The sequence below is a fragment of the Triticum aestivum genome, chromosome 4A (genome assembly GCF_018294505.1).
Source record: "Triticum aestivum cultivar Chinese Spring chromosome 4A, IWGSC CS RefSeq v2.1, whole genome shotgun sequence".
In the NCBI taxonomy this organism is placed as follows: domain Eukaryota; kingdom Viridiplantae; phylum Streptophyta; class Magnoliopsida; order Poales; family Poaceae; genus Triticum; species Triticum aestivum.
Window position 1 is genome coordinate 392738134 of NC_057803.1, and position 17365 is coordinate 392755498.

A 17365-nucleotide genomic window follows, 5' to 3' on the forward strand; every position below is an offset into this window, starting at 1 on the left:
AATCTTGCATCTTCAACTTTTATGAATCTGGTATAACCCGCCATGACATAAGATCACATAATCATGCTAACCCGCCATGACATCATCTTGCATTAATTTCGCCTGAAGCTCAGAACATCTTAACAGATCTTTATCCTGAATGGACTTTCCCAAATTCGAGCCACATAATTAGTTTTTGGCCTCCTCGATTCCCGCACATGCCTGTTATCCATCTACTTATAAATAGGGACATGGGTCCTTTTCATTTCCCCCATTTGCCTCGTCTTCTTCGTCTTATTCTCCGGAAGGCCATGCACGCGCCCGAGCTCCGCCGCTATCGACCTTGTCAACTTCCTCAACTCCGGCCGCTGCATCAACTTGACTGCACCAGAGAACGCCGGCACGCCACAGTTGTCCATCAGCATCCGCAAGTGCTCATCTTCCCATGCCTCAGATCTACACTAGGGTTCTTTAGTTCATCGGTGTTCTTCACCGTTCCTTTTTAGCATGCTCAGTTTAATGCAAAAACATCACGGAAGCAGCGCGTAAGTAGTTTAACGCTCCTTTCCAATAATAGAAAAATATCTTTTTTACGCAGAAATCCCTCAAGAACAATATTTCCTCCATTGTCTCAACCTTAGTTTTAGACTTTTCTTTTCTTTCTCAAACTGCGGTAGATCCAAAAATACAGAATCAATCTGCAAAATCTGTTTGTCCATCACTTAGCAAAAATTTCACTGATAGATCTGAAGTACCATAACTTCCATGGTGGCTTATACCATAAACCCAAGGAGGGCGAGGTTATAGTTTTCACTGACCATTTGCTCTGGGGGTTCAGCCCACCCGGCTCAAAGTTTTCCCATGACGTACTGAACTTTTTTCAACTTCATCCGCAAGATATAGGACCCAAGTTTGTTTCAAACATCTGCAATTTCCAAGTCTTCTGTGAAGTTTACCTTCAGCAAGAGCCCACCATAGAACTGTTCAGAGAGTTCTACTATCCGAATCGCCAGACTAAATTTACTAGCGGGCCCAGTTTAGAATTGGGTGGTATTTCAATTCAGAGACGTAAAGAAGCCACCTTCCCAGCTTCGAAGCCACCTAGTCATCCTAAAGACTAGAAACAACCTTGGTTTTACTGCCAAGACACATCTCTGGAAGGTGAAAATCCTCTGTCGGGTTACCATGTCAGTCGGCTTAGCAACAGGGACCCTCTTCCTGACCGCATCAGTACAGCGGAATGGAAAAATATATGCTTGTTTTTTCAAAGACCCGAGCCTTGTTAGCCAACGGCTTGACCGAAATTGATCTAGTTCGGTGTTGGGTCACCTGGAGAGTTCTGCCCTTAAGCCGCCGTCCTGGCTTAATGTGCAAGTGCACCGGCGACTTCAAAGATCCACAGCGCCACTGCCAGATCCAATTGACTGATGAAGATATCAATAATATGACCAAGACTCTACTGAACGAGAGCTTGGTAGATTGCAGCAAAGCCGGACTGAATCCTTTCTACACACTCAACCAACCACCAGCTATAAGTTTGTTAAACATTTTTCAGTCGAATCACATTTCCACTTAAACTGTCTTCTTATAATCGTTTGACTTTCACAGGCCCATTCTCCTTTTTGGAATAAGAAGCTGCAGGACAAGCCGACCAAGAAGACCCGGAGAAAGAGCAAAGCTATCAAAAAACCTGCCAAGAAGAAAACCAACCCCTCCGAGTTACTTAGCTTGGACGACAATGATGATGATGAGTCGGAGGTAGAACTTGACTCAATTGGCTCATTTTTTATACATCTTATTGACAATGATTACTATCACGATGACGCGGAAGCCAGCCGAGGTAACCCTTATTTCCTCTGACTCAGAGAGTTTACCAAGACAAACAACTTGAAAAGTGAGCCAGAAAGTAAGGTTTTCTCACCCTTTAGCTTACCTAGATCCAAACTTTCTTTTGAAGCAACAACAGCACGAGGCTCGTCGATAGACCTGGAATAGCAGAGGGACACTCTCCTCCGGCTTACCCAACACACCGGCCCCTCAAAAGGGCCGGAACGAGGTGCCACAAACTTCATCATTACTTTATCCAAAAGCTGGTCTTATGTGTCAGCCACTTAACTCATCCGACTCAAATTATCAGGGAACATCTCACTCCTCTTACAGCGAGTCAACTAGAACTCAGATTCTGGTTTCAAAGTTTCTCCTGGGTAAGAAATATTTAATCACTTGAAATTTCATGTTGGTTGATATGCTGATATCTTTATATTTTTATTTTCAGTGGCGTGGCCAAGCCCAATAAGAAGGCAAAAATGAACAAGCCGGCTAAAGATTCCAACCCTTCTGAGCTAGAGAAGCAATTGCCATCAAATTTCTGAGGCTACCATTGATGACCCGCCACCAGAATAGCAAGACGTCACAATAGACAATATGGACATTGAGTCGGCCATCACTAAACCGCCAAGTCCCATCAAGCCTGCTGAAGAAAAGGCTAATGATGTCATCATTACTGGGCTTGATTATACAGCATCAGTTAACCCCACTACCTTATCCAAGCAGAGCATTAAAGTAGAACTTGTTGTTGTTGATAAAGGCAAGTGGAAGGTGGACTTAGAAAGCTATGCCCAGTTCAGCGCCGGAGAGATTCACTCCGGCTATTTAAACCGCCTTCACACCAGTCGTGACTTTGAAGCCGGCTTGGTCAATCTGATGAAGGAGCATGTTGAGGTAAACATTATCATCTTCTCCACATATATATATATATATATGTCAACCGCCATGTCTATTGGATATGATAAACTTGAATAAGATGTAAACTTTTAAACATTCTTGCTGAACTTTATATCCATGTCATAGCTTGTTAGAACCGCAGAATCAACAAGTAGCCCCCAATGGTTGGCTTAAGTTGTATAGTTAAAGCCAGGTCTTCAAAACATACCTTTTAATTTTGCATATATATCTCGCTAGTGCTAGCTTAAACTGACAAGTTAAACCGGAAAATCAAGTTGTAACAATCAAGTTTGCACATGTAGCCCCCAAGGTCAGGTTCAATCATCATGAATAAGCCGGGACTTATCACCATTACAGTGAATAAAATCCAGCTACGTAGCCCTCATGAGTCGGCTATAGTCATAGCAGCATAGCTAGGTCAGTAAAGAATTGTCATAAAAAAAGAGCAATATGCATTAGCCCCCAACTGCCATGTAAAATACTTGTATTGTCCTTGGGACTTCTGATAAGATGATCATAATACTCCCGATCTTTGTACTGTACAGGCTGAGCTTAATATAAAAGAAACCCAAGTCGCTGATCTTCGTCAAAACATCTCCACTCTGCAAGCTACAACATCAAACGCATCAGACAGCTTTGAAAACTGCTTTGCAAGATATGGAAAATATGAAGAAGGACGTCAAGGCTGACAGGAGCAGCTTGGACACCAAAAAGGTAGCTCTAGTCAAAAGAGCAGAAGAAGCTGAAGCTTCCCTTAAACCGGTGACTGAAGAGTTGTCCGACTTAAAAAGCCAGATCAGTAACATGACAACTGCTGTGTTCAGTCAATAACACTATTTTTTGATCCTTCGTCCATAACATATAAAAATCCTTTGCCGGTTTACCAATCTTATTTGCTGATACAGTACCCAGAAGCTCCAACTTTGGTCAAGATATGTGCAAAAATCTCAAAGCCACGTACACTTTGGTAGAATAGTTATATACTGGCATTCAAAGGGTCATATCTGCCATTTCTCATAAAAAGTAACATCCTTCACTTATCAAAGAAGTATTGGAGAAACTATCAGTGGTGCTCTAGAGGATTGATGATCTGAAGCTATCACCAGCAAGAGCCGACGCCATGACTGCCCTGAGCTGGGCAAAGGCCTGTCAAGCAGATCTTGATCCAGAATAATTAGCCAGTGGCTCCCCAAGTGTCAAATAAGACGGGTTTTCCTTTAGTGCTACTAACTTTGCCCAAATAGCAAGAGCAATGCATCCATTAGCGAGTAAGCTGGCGGAAGAAACAGATCTATCCCAATGCCAGGCGGCTTATGATGCTAAAAATAAGAAGGTGAAGGTACCGGTTCATGAGGCCCAGGCACTTACTCCGCCAATTCGTATGCACACCTATGCCCCTGATATCAACCCGTAAACACTTATTGATGATGAGGTAGTGTTCAAGGCTTTGACTGGAATCAATTGGGCCACCGCTGACTTCCAGACGATGGAGGAGGAAGAAGAAGAAGCAGCACAGAATGACCCGGAGGCTTCAACCCGCCAAGACTAGAAGCCTTTATTCACGAGCTAGTTTACCGGCCATAGCATTTGGATGTTGTGTGTCTCAAAAACACTTATTCTTTTGCGGCCACATGATACCTTGTAATAAGCTAGATGAAAAAAACCATGAACAGCCATGCCATCGTGCGTGTTTATTTGCATAACACTGTTGATCCATTATTTGAAGATATGCCACTTATGCTTATAATGTCATCAATTATGCAGACCATGCTTATCATTTTTCCTGCACATAAGAAGATAATAGGTACCCTGGTGCTTTACCCCAGGGCGGGTCATAATGCCCCATAAAATCCACTGGTGACTGAATAGTCCATAACCAGAGCGAGTTTATAAAACCTCGTCTAATGAAAACAAAATAAATATCATACCAATGATATTTGTTCATACCATCGGCTTACCACACATCATGCAGTAAGGGTAACAACCCAAAGACTTAGAGCACAGTGCCCTATAAAATTTATTCACGCTATCGGCTTACAACGCGATGTGCAGCAAGGGTAACATCCCAAAGCTTAGAGCACAGAACTCCAAGCACATAATAATCACACACTGGCGACTTAAATTTCAAAGCCAGGCAGGGTTAATAAAACTCCGGATAGATTCATGTATGAGTCATAAGGCAACATGGCCCTAATCATTTTTCAACCATATATCAACATGGCACAAAACATGAAAAAATATTCAAAGGAAATGTAAATCAGAAAAACCAAGGCATCCATGGGCTGTCAAGCATCAATGTCAAGTACTATTCAAGGGCCACACAGCCGCTAAGTTAAACCTTAATTCAAACCAGTAAGCCAGACCTCACACGAATAATCGTAGTTTTAACTTTAACAAATTTAGTGTCTATACAAGATTGATTGTCAAGAGTATAGCAAGTCATTCCAGGATTACATGGTCTGAGTGGCAGGCAAACAAAGGCAGGATAACCTGTATTTTTGGTGAATACACCTGGCGTCCAAGCCTATTATAAGGGACAACAAAGCTCTATTCATTAATAAGGAGCCCCCAAGTAATATTTCATTCCAGGCGTATAAGCTGGAGCAGTAGGGTAGTCATAGCTATGCTCAATGAGCAGGAAGCCCCCAAGCATTTTGCAATCAAGGCATACAGGTCGGATCAAGAGGGTAGTCATGCTATGCTCAATGAGGAAGAAGCTCCCAAGTGATCTTATGAAGAGACAATAAAGACTCAGATTCTCATAAATGAAACGACAAAGGCCCTGAAATATCAGGGATGCTGGCTTTATTATACTAGTCATAAATATATACATTGGTAGAAATATGTACATCACAAGAGCCGATGGCTTAGGTGTAATATGGCCGAAGATGAGCAATATTCCACGGCTAGCGGGTCTCCTCCTCCAACGTGCATGAGTCCTTGTGGTCTCGAACATCGATAAGGTAGTATGACACATTGTTCAAATTTTTGCTAACTGCAAAGGGCCCTTCCCAAGGTGGGGATAACTTGTGTATGTCAGTTTGATCCTGGATGAGCCAGAGCACCAAATCTCCTTCTTGAAAAGTCTTGGTTTTAACCCGGCGGCTATGATAACGACGCAGATCTTGGTAGTAAATCACCGAACGAGCCGCCACAAGGTCACACTCTTCATCCAACAGGTCAAGAGGATCCTGACGTGCTTTTTCATTATCAACTTCAACATAATCTGCCACACGGGGTGAGTCGTGACGGATGTCACTAGTGAGAACCGCCTCTGCTCCGTAAACCATGAAGAAAGGCGTGTAACCCGTAGATCTGTTGGGGGTAGTATTGATACTCCATAGCATTGAAGGCAACTCCTCCATCCAACAACCCGGTGTCCTCTGCAAAGGGACCATAAGTTGGGGCTTCATGACTCTCAAAATTTCTTTATTGGCTCTTTCAGCTTGACTATTGGACTGGGGGTGAGCGACTGATGACACATCAAGACGAATATGTTCTCATTGACAGAATTTTTTCATAACACCTTTAGACAGATTAGTGCCATTATCAGTTATAATGTTGTGAGGGTAGCCAAAACAGAAAATCACCTTTTTGATGAATTGAACCGTCGTCGCTGCGTCACAGTTACTCACCGGCTCTGCGTCAAGCCACTTCATAAATTTGTCAACCGCCACCAAGAGGTGGGTCTTTTTATCCTGGGATCTTTTAAAAGGTCCAATGATACGTCTCCAACGTATCTATAATTTTTTATTGCTCCATGCTATATTATCTACTGTTTTGGACATTATTGGGCTTTATTATCCACTTTTATATTATTTTTAGGACTAACCTATTAACCGGAGGCCCCTGCCCAGAATTGCTATTTTTTCCCTATTTTAGGGTTTCGAAGAAAAGGAATATCAAACGGAGTCCAAATGGAATGAAACCTTCGGGAACGTGATTTTCTCACCGAACATGATCTAGGCGACTTGGACCCTACATCAAGAATAACGGAGGAGGCCACGAGGTAGGGGGCGCGCCTACCACCGCCCCCAGGCGCGCCCTCCACCCTCGTGGGCCCCCTGTTGCTCCACCGACGTACTCCTTCCTCCTATATATACCTACGTACCCCCAAACGATCAGATACGGAGCCAAAACCCTAATTCCACTAACGTAACTTTCTGTATCCACGAGATCCCATCTTCGGGCCTATTTCGGTGCTCCGCCGGAGGGGGCATCCATCACGGAGGGCTTCTACATCAACATCATAGCCCCTCTGATGAAGTGTGAGTATTTTACCATAGACCTTCGGGGCAATGGTTATTAGCTAGATGGCTTCTTCTCTCTTTTTGGATCTCAATACAATGTTCTCCCCCTCTCTTGTGGATATCTATTCGATGTAATCTTGTTTTTGCGGTGTGTTTGTTGAGACCGATGAATTGTGGGTTTATGACCAAGATTATCTATGAACAATATTTGAATCTTCTCTGAATTCTTTTATGTATGATTGGTTATCTTTGCAAGTCTCTTCGAATTATCAGTTTGGTTTGGCATACTAGATTGATCTTTCTTGCAATGGGAGGAGTGCTTAGCTTTGGGTTCAATCTTGCGGTGTCCTTCCCAGTGACAGTAGGGGCAGCAAGGCACGTATTGTATTGTTGCCATCGAGGATAACAAGATGGGGTTTTTATCATATTGCATGAATTTATCCCTCTACATCATGTTACTCTGTTTTCATGAACTTAATACTCTAGATGCATGCTGGATAGCGGTCGATGACTGGAGTAATAGTAGTAGATGCAGGCAGGAGTCGGTCTACTTGTCTCGGACGTGATGCCTATATACATGATCATACCTAGATATTCTCATAACTATGCTCAATTCTGTCAATTGCTCAACAGTAATTCGTTCACCCACCGCAAAATACTTATGCTCTTGAGAGAAGCCACTAGTGAAACCTATGGCCCCCGCGTCTATCTTCATCATATTAATCTTCCAATACTAAGTTAATTCCATTGCTTTTTACTTTGCTTTTATGTTACTTTGCATCTTTATCACAAAAACACCAAAAATATTATCCTATCATATCTATCAGATCTCACTCTCGTAAGTGACTGTGAAGGGATTGACAACCCCTTATCGCATTGGTTGCGAGGAGTTATTTGCTTTGTGCAGGTACGAGGGACTCGTGCATAGACTCCTACTGGATTGATGCCTTGGTTCTCAAAAACTGAGGGAAATACTTATGCTACTTTGCTGCATCATCCTTTCCTCTTCAAGGAAATCCAACGTAGTGCTCAAGAGGTAGAAAGTAGATTTCTGGCGCCGTTGTCGGGGAGGCTATGCAAAAGTCAACATACCAAGTACCCATCACAACCCTTATCTCCCGCATTACATTATTTGCAATTTGCCTCTCGTTTTCCGCTCCACCACTTCACCCTTGCCCTTTTATTCGCCCTCTCTCTCTCTCTATCCTCCCTCTCTTTCTCTATTCGCCTCTTTTCCGTTTGCTTGTCGCCATGGCTAGACCCTTATCCACTCTGTTGTCCCCTGAGTCTGAAGTCTTTCACTTCAAATAAAGACAAGGAGAAAACTTAAAAGATGCCTGGTTGAGGATAATGGAGTCTTATCATAATTGTACCTCTGAAGTGAACCTGAGAATTTCGCTTCGCAATTTCTATGTTGGATTAAATATGTCTCATAGACAACTCTTGGATTGCGTTGCCAAAGGCAATTTTATTGAAATTGATCCCCATATTGCACTTGAAATTATAGAAGGTCTAGTGGGAACACTACCTCAACAAAAGGGGCCTCATCCTACCCAGGAAGAGACACAAGTTTTTTTAAAGTTTGTGAAGTTACTAAGATTTTACAGAAGTCTCTTGAACCTCTTAAGAAAGTTAGCGGAAATATTCACCGCATGAATATGTTGATTACTCTTTGCATTAAGCGGTTGAATTCTTTAGATCTAAAAATTTCAGAATATGAAGGGAAACGTAAAAAACCTCCCGGATTCGAGCTTGATTCCGCTAAAAAGTTGAAAATCAAAGATGGCAATACCTAGATCTATCCTTGCTTTTTATGCCTAGCTAGGGGCGTTAAACGATAGCGCTTGTTGGGAGGCAGCCCAATTTTATTTTTATTCCTTGCTTTTTTCTCCTGTTTAGTAATAAATAGTTTACCTAGCCTCTGTTTGGTTGTCTTTTTTGTGTTTAATTAGAGTTTGTGCCAAGTAGAACCGTTGGGAAGACTTGGGGAAAGTCTTGATATCTTGCTGTAAAAAATAGAAACTTAAGCGCTCACGAGAACAGCTGCCATTTTTATTTGGAAAGTTCTATTTAGTTAATTCTTTTTGCAGATGATTAATAGATAAATTCCTAATGTCCAGCAATTTATTTTTATAATTTTTGGGGTTCTAGATCTTGCGCTAGCTACAGATTACTACAGACTGTTCTGTTTTTGATAGATTCTATTTTTCATGTGTTGTTTGCTTATTTTGATGAATCTCATGGTAGATCAATTCTTGTAATACTCATATCATCAAGATCAATCAACCAGGAAGTAGGGTATTACCTCCATCGAGAGGGCCCGAACCTGGGTAAACATTGTGTCCCCCGCCTCCTGTTATCATCCGCCTTAGACGCACAGTTTGGGCCTACCCGAGATCCACCGGTTTTGACAGCGACATTGGTGCTTTCATTGAGAGTTCCACTGTAACGTCACAACAAAGGCTTGATGGCTCCTTTGATCATCGGCAACGATGCGATCTGGGGTGAGGTTTTCCTCCCCATACAGATCTTCGTATTCGGCGGATTTGTACTACGGGCCAACTCGCTTGGCCATTTGGAGCAGATCGAGAGCTACGCCCCTGGCCATCAGGTCAGGTTTGTAAGCTTGAACTATACCGCCGACATCCGCGGAGACTTTATCTTTGACGGATTCGAACCCAGGTCAGGTACGCCGCATAGTCACGATGAGCTTGATTTAGCTCTGCCATCGGACACTGTTCGGGAGATCACACCTGTAACTACTCCGGCCCTCAATCCGGGACAGATCGCGACGTCCTAGGACGGGTGGATGGACCCCGCCATGGAGGCCGCACACTCAGCGGCGATAGAGATGAATACTGACTTCACCTCCTATGAGAGCTGTGTTGCCGGACACTCGGATTCGTCCCCGGCCACAGACTCCAAACCACTCGCTTCAGTTCCCCTCCAATCTGATTGGGCACCGATCATGGAGTTCACCTCCGCAGATATCTTTCAGCACTCGCCCCTATGTGACGTGCTAAACTCATTACGTTCTCTCTCCTTGTCAGGAGACCCTTGGTTGAACTATGTCCGGCTTGAGTGGGAAGCGGACGAAGAAGAAATTCGTTCCCCACCCACCACCCACTTAATAGCCACTGTCGACGACCTAACCGACATGCTCGACTTTGACTCCGAAGACATCGACGGTTTCGACGATGATGCGGGAGACGAACAGGAACCACCGCCCACAGGGCGCTGGACTGCCACCTCATCGTATGATATATACATGGTGGACACCCCCAAAGAAAGCGATGGCAATAACGCAACGGAGGATAACCCCCCCCCCCGAGAAGCAATCCAAGAACCGGCGTCATCGGCGCCACTCTAAACCCCGCAATAGCAAAAACAGCGATACCGGCACAGGAGACAATAACGCCGCAAATAGTGCCAAAGACGAAGACAATCCCCTCCAGGCAGGCTTTGAGCAGGAGGATGGGCAAGCCAGCCCCAACGAACAGGAAGTAGACAGAGAATCAGAGGATGACAATTACATGCCTCTCTCCGAACAGGAGGTGAGCCTCGTCGACGAAGAATTTACCGTGCCTGAGGATCCCATCGAACAGGAGCGCTTGAAGCGCCAGCTTATTGCCACAGCAAAAAGCCTGATGAAAAAGCAACAACAGCTTCAAGTTGAGCAAGATCCGCTAGCGGATAGATGGATTGAGGTCCTGGCAGTCGAGGAACACGAACTCGAGCGCCCAATCAAAAGTTTCCCAAAGCGCAGGTTGCTACTCCAACTTGAAGAGGAAGCATTAAATCCTGCACTTCCAGCAAATGATGCGGCAGACTGGCCATCTCGTGGCCGCGACAAAGTGGCATATAAGCCTGAAGTCCAGCCCGCACCCCGTCGCCAGTCAAACAAAAACAGCAAGGCCCGAGGTAACATGCAGGACCTGCCGGACGTATTGGAAAACAAAGCAGGACACAAAAGATCAATCTTCGGATCACGAGGGCGCGCCCCAACACATGACAATGACCGTCATTTCGGATATACCAAAAATAAATCCGGTCGGGCCAAACATGGCAGATATGACTCGTACGAACTGCGTCGTGACATAGCCCGACATAGAGGATCATGACTTCCCAGAAGGGTTTAAACCCGTGAATATTGAATCATACGATGGTACTACTAACCCTGGGGTATGGATCAAGGATTTCTTCCTCCACATTCACATGGCCCGCGGGGATGATCTACACGCTATCCAGTATCTCCCGTTGAAACTCAAAGGACCGGCTCAGCATTGGCTGAATACCTTGCCAGCAATCTCCATTGGATGTTGGGAGAACCTGGCAGATGCATTCCTGGAGAACTTTCCTTCCAGAGAGGGTTAGGGTTAGGGTTACACAAGGTCGGTTACAAAGAAGCAGATCTATATATCTGTGTTGCCAAGCTTGCCTTCCACGCCAAGGAGAGTCCCATCCGGACACGGGACGAAGTCTTCAATCTTGTATCTTCATAGTCCAACAGTCCGGCAAAAGGTTATAGTCCAGCTGTCCGGATACCTACTAATCTAGGACTCCCTTGGTAGCCCCTGAACCAGGCTTCAATGACGATGAGTCCGGCGCGCAGTGTTGTCTTCGGCATTGCAAGGCGGGTTCCTCCTCCGAACACATCACAGAAGAGTTTGAATACTAGGATAGTTTCCGACCCTGCAAAATAAATTCCACATACCACCGTAGAGAGAATAATATTTCCACAAATCTTAATCTGCTGACACACTTTGGCAACATGACATCAGGCCATGCCTTGGTGATTATTCGAACCGTTTTTCTTCAACCAGCTCCATACATAACACGAGGCGGTTTCTTGACACGTCTTGTCAAAGCAGAGATCATGTTCCCCTAATTACCGGATTCTCATCAATACGGTCATGGGTAACCCAACCGTGCCTATGACTCCTAGATTTTAGGCAAGTCCCAAACAGCCACTAGGAGGATGCTCGATATTCACCCTCTTTATAAACAGACAAGGCTTTTACTCTTTTCCCTCCCATGCTCAATCAAATCCTTCCCCCGCCTCGAGTTCTAACACCCAAAGCCCAGGTCAGGTGCTTCGGACCTTCAATCATGTCCGGATCTAGCCTTCAAGGACGGTGGATGCCCTCCTCCGTTATGGAAGAGGATATCAAGAAGTTGAGGGAGGCCAGATACCTGACTGCCGAGGTTTTGCATCGGCTACCTACCCGAGGGCAGGTCGTCCCTACTCCCGAACCCAACGAGAACGTTGTGTTCATCTCCCACTTCCTCCAAGGTCTAGGCCTCACTCTGGATCCCTTCGTTAGGGGTTTGATGTTCTATTATGGGCTAGATTTCCACAATCTAGCCCCGGACTCCTTTCTCCACATCTCGGCATTTATTGTCGTATGTGAGGCCTTCCTCCGCATTACCCCTCACTTCGGCCTGTGGCTCAAGACCTTTGATGTCAAGCCGAAGATGGTCGAGGGGCAGCATGTAGCGTGCGGAGGCGCATTAATAAGCAAGATCACCGGAGTTCCATGGCTAAAGGGTTCCTTTCTAGAGGTGTCCGGATTATGGCAACGGGAGTGGTTTTACATCACAGCTCCCAGAAGTGCCAAGTGGGTGGCTGCCCCTACTTTTTGCTCGGGCCCTCCACCACAACTGATGTCATGGATTAGAAGAGGGCTGAGCTGGGGTCCAGCCAAGAACATGCTTATACTGCAGAGCCGCATTCAAGATCTCTTCGAAGGAGATTTCAGTCTGGTTATGGTGGTGCAAGTCATGCTAGTTCGTCGAGTCCAGCCTTGCAAACGCCGGCCCCTCCGCATGTGGGAGTTCAACCCAGAAGGACCGTGCACTATTCAGAATTTCCTCAGCCTGACGCACGAGGAGATGTATAATTCATTCTTCGGACCCCAAATAGAGTGTCTGGATACTACCGAGGACGTGGGCCTGAGCAGCAACCGCACCGCCGACCAAGTAAGTAATCCTCTAGCCGAACACACCGTCTTTCATTTATCATGACGTCAGTCTGAGAAATCGCTCTTTGACCAGGACTGGCTAACAAAGGCGAAGATGATTCGGTGTTCGGCCCCCCTTCCTGAGGGTTTGGACAATCCGGTACTGGAAAAGATGCTCGAGCTAGCTCCTTGCCCGGAGCCCTCAAAGGAAGATAAAGAGGGGAATAATGAGGGAGAAAGCGGGCCCCCATCACTACCAATTCCAGCTGAGGGAATGAGTGCCTCCATGAAGGAGGATAACCAAGGGGAAGAATCTGACCTTCTCTCGCTTCGGGGAAGGAAGAGGACTGCCTCTGAAGATCCGGAAACCAAGGCTTCCAAACGGGAGAAGAAGTCTCCACCAGAGGGTCCTGCCTCGGATGGTGCTCTTGCCGCACAAAGTCCGCATGGGATCAGCCCTCTAACGAGCCGTGAGTGATAAAAATGCTTAATAGTAAAGATATTATACCTTACTTCCGGGGAAAGTAACCGAAGCGTTTATCTTGCAGTTCGGATCTTAGCCCTTCTCAACAGAGCTCGTCTTCAGGGGACCTTCTTCCGGAGATGATGGAGAGCGAAATGCCTCCCCCGGACTCCCCCGCTCAAGAAGCGGGCGACCTTGAAGTGTCGTCATGGAGGGCCTCTCCGAATCCGGCGAGGCCAGAAGATAATCCTATAGTCACCCGATGTCCCCAGCATCCGGCTCTTGAAGGGATTAAACAAAGGAGTCCGGCGCCGTCTGGTAAGCGGTTGGACGCACTGAGGGATCTGCTAAAGCGAGCGACCATCTCAGTAGAACACCGTATGTTGATGGGTACGGTGATGGAAAGGATTTCATCCTCTGAAAGCGGGTTGCATGAAGCCTTTATGAGTCTACTAGCGGGTTTTGAGGTACGTGAAATGATATACATTTGTGATAGTATCGCACATTTTTAGGTGTGCCCTGTGTAGATAGTAGCCCCTGAGACTCTGCTTCTCGCTGAGAATGGCGGCAAATAGAGGATCGTAGTCCCAGGTAATAACCATACCGCATTTATGTGCAGGTGGTGGAAGCTCCGGTGGCTAGCCGGACTAATGAGTTTGCTGAACTAAAGCGGCAACTGGATGCGGAAGATGCTGACATCGAGCTTGTTAACAAGCGGCTTGACGAGGCATAGGGTAAGTAATGTTTTCTGGTGAATGTCACATAGGAAGAGCAGCGTGATGCCAGTATCTTTAATATGTTGTGACTGCAGATGGAGCTGCCACCGTGGAGACCCTTCGGGCGGAACTTGCCCGAGCCAAAGAACAAGCAAGGATTAGTAATGCGGCTGCTTTCAAGGGGGCCGGAGAGTTGAGAGCCGAGAAGGCCGTGCATTGCGAGAGTAAAGAGAAAATGGCCAAGATGGCTGTAAAGTTAAAAGACACTACCGACCATTGCCAGTTCCTTGACGAAGAAAACCGAGCGAAGGCGACGGACCTTGAAAAGTCCACAATGGCTACCAAAGACACCCGCTCTGCAATGAGAGCGAAGGAGGAACTGCGTGAAGCCGGGGACATTGTGGTTTGGAAGCCCTTTATGTTGTGGAGGAAGTTTGGCGATCCGTGGTATGCCCCTCTGGATCGGCTGTGGAATTCGGTCGACGCATATATGGACTTAGCGGCGAGCGCTATCGATGCGGCCGAATACTTCGAAGATCAAACAGATCGTGAAGTGGACAAGCTCTTCTGGTCGCAATTTAACTTTCCAGAGCGTCCGCTTCCATTGACAGATTAGCTTGCCGAATGGGCCGAACTCAATAGATTGTCTGGACTTGCCATGAGGTCTGTTGTGGATTATCTGTGGCCGGAAAGGCCAAAGCCGAACAACTATTTTAGCTTGGTGCAGCAGTTCCTTGGTGCGGTACCGCGCATTAATGCGATGAAGAGGTCGGCATGCATAGAAGGCTCACGGATGGCCCTTGCCCGTGTCAAAACATACTGGGTGGAGATGGATGCCACCACTGTCGCGACGCAGGGTTCGACCATAGGTCGAGTGGCAGCCGAGCACTATTTTGAAGAAGTTCTAGAGGGCGCTCGTTCGATAGAGGTCCAGTACTCGGAGAATGTTATGTTTGAGTCACATGTATTCCCAAAACAATGTTTATGAAATTTATTAAGGCTGTATTTATACTTTTTCCTGAAAGTAATGTGATGCCTCCTGTGCGGCCGTTTATGTATATATGTATATAACCTGAAAGATTGCAGTCATCGGCTTCAACCCCCACGCATATAATGCGAAGGTGTTCGTAGAAGACGCGTGTTCACACTTAATCCAATGTCTTGGTCCTATTAAGGAGGTGATAGCGCAGCGAACGAGGCAACCGGACTATAATGCTTTAACACTTTCACTTAGCCATAGGAGTTTGACGGTGGGGCTACTATATAGCCCCTGGTGGCTCCGCACTCTCCCGAATTTGGGGTGCGTACATGCCTGGCCGGGAAATGACCCTTCATTAAGGCAGAGGAATTCTAACATTCCATTAGGTCATCGAGTGGTTGACTAGTCTCACGCTATATCATGACAGTCAGTTTTCGGCTTTCTCTACTGAGGTGCTCGTCCGGATGAACTGGGGCACAATCGCAGTAGTTCTCCTGGTGCTGCCTTAGCCGATAGTGCAAAACATAAGGCAGCAAAACACAGGAGCCGGGCAAACCCAACATTTGACCAAATACATGATTCGGAGCTGATGCATATAAGGCCAAACTCACGACGCCGAACACTCCCTAAGGTATTCGGTCATTATGGTATAAACCAGGCCTAAACAGTGCCCTTTGTAAGAAGCCCCTGGTGTCCAGGTACGTGCATTATTCTGACGTGGCCACATGCCAAGACACCAGCATCCTTCTCAGTAGTACTGAGAATCCGAGGGATGTGTATCAACAAGAGACAGTAAGAAAGGTTTATGCAGGGTCTTAATCTAAAAAGAATCCTTGGAACGGGTCCCTGCTGCACGTCTGCGCCTATGTCTCTGTTGTGCCGTATCCTAGACGGGTGTAGCACGATGGTCATATGTAAAAGAGAGGAACTTAGGTGAAAAGTTGTCGTGCAAAAAGGTAGGTTATATTAAAGAAACCATATATAGATCAAGATGAGTAAAAATTGCCACTTGTCTACGCGCGTTGAGCCCCTTGTATTTGTAATAGGCGTGTGGCCATCAGACCTATATTAATTACATATAGCTGCACCGGACTAGTCTAACCGCGTCCGTGGTCTTAACGACCTGTCAAATGCTTTAGTTGGTGAGGCCGTTTAGTGTGCAGCTGCCAAGGCAGCCGCATTCTCTTTGGCGCACCGGGATCGCTCAATATTTCCATTTACTGTAATGATGCCATGTTGACCGGGCATCTTACACGTGAGGGAAGCGTAATGCGCTATTGCATTAAAGCGAGTGAAAGCTTCTCGTCCAAGTAGTGTTTGATAGCCACTTTGGAACGGAGCAATGTGGAAGGTTAAATTTTCACTATGTAAGTTATCGGGGAAGCCGAGTATAACCTCTAGTAGCAGGGAGCTCGTGCTATGAGCCCCTGGGCCTGGCGTTGCTCCTTTAAAGGTAGTATTGCTATGGAAAATTTTCATTGGGTTTATCCGCATTTTGCGGACTGTGTCCTAATAGATCAGGTTTAGACTGCTGCCACCGTCCATCAGGACTCGTGTGAAGTGGTATCCGTCAATTATTGGATCTAATACCAAGGCAGCCCATCCTGCGCGTCGGATACTTGCCGAGTAATCCTGATGGTCAAAGGTGGTCGGCTGAGACGGCTAGTGGCAGAACTCCGCGGTGATAGGCCCTTGGGCATATTTATCTGGGGGTGCCGCTTTGTTTCTACCCTTTTTCACGTGTAACACGTTTACTGTTTTTGACTTCTGGTGGAAATTTGTTCTGTTCCCAAGTGCTTTGTTTGCGAGGCTCATCCTCGTCTTCGCTTGGTATATCCTGTCGCTTATGTCCAGCGTTGAGCTTGCCGGACTGCTTGAAGACCCAACATTCTCTGGGGGTATGATTTGCAGGTTTATCGAGGGTACTATGGATCTGACATATTTGGTCCGGAATTTTGTTTAGGCTGGACAGTTCATCTGTGGCACCTTTAGAGGGCAGCTTTTGCTGACCTGGCCGAGAGCTTTTGAATCCGGCGTTTACGGACGTGCTCTTCGGGTTGTGTTCTTTATTCCGGTGCTTATTATTTTTGCTGCATCGTGATTTCCCGTTTCCATCTCTAACTTCGGATGTACTTGGGTCGCTGGTGCTGCATCGGGCTAGCCAGCTGTCCTCGCCCGCACAAAAGCTGGTCATGAGGCTCATTAATGCTGTCACTATTCTCGGCTTTTCTTGGCCGAGGTGTCTGGCAAGCCATTCGTCTCGGACGCTATGTTTAAAAGCTGCCAAGGCTTCA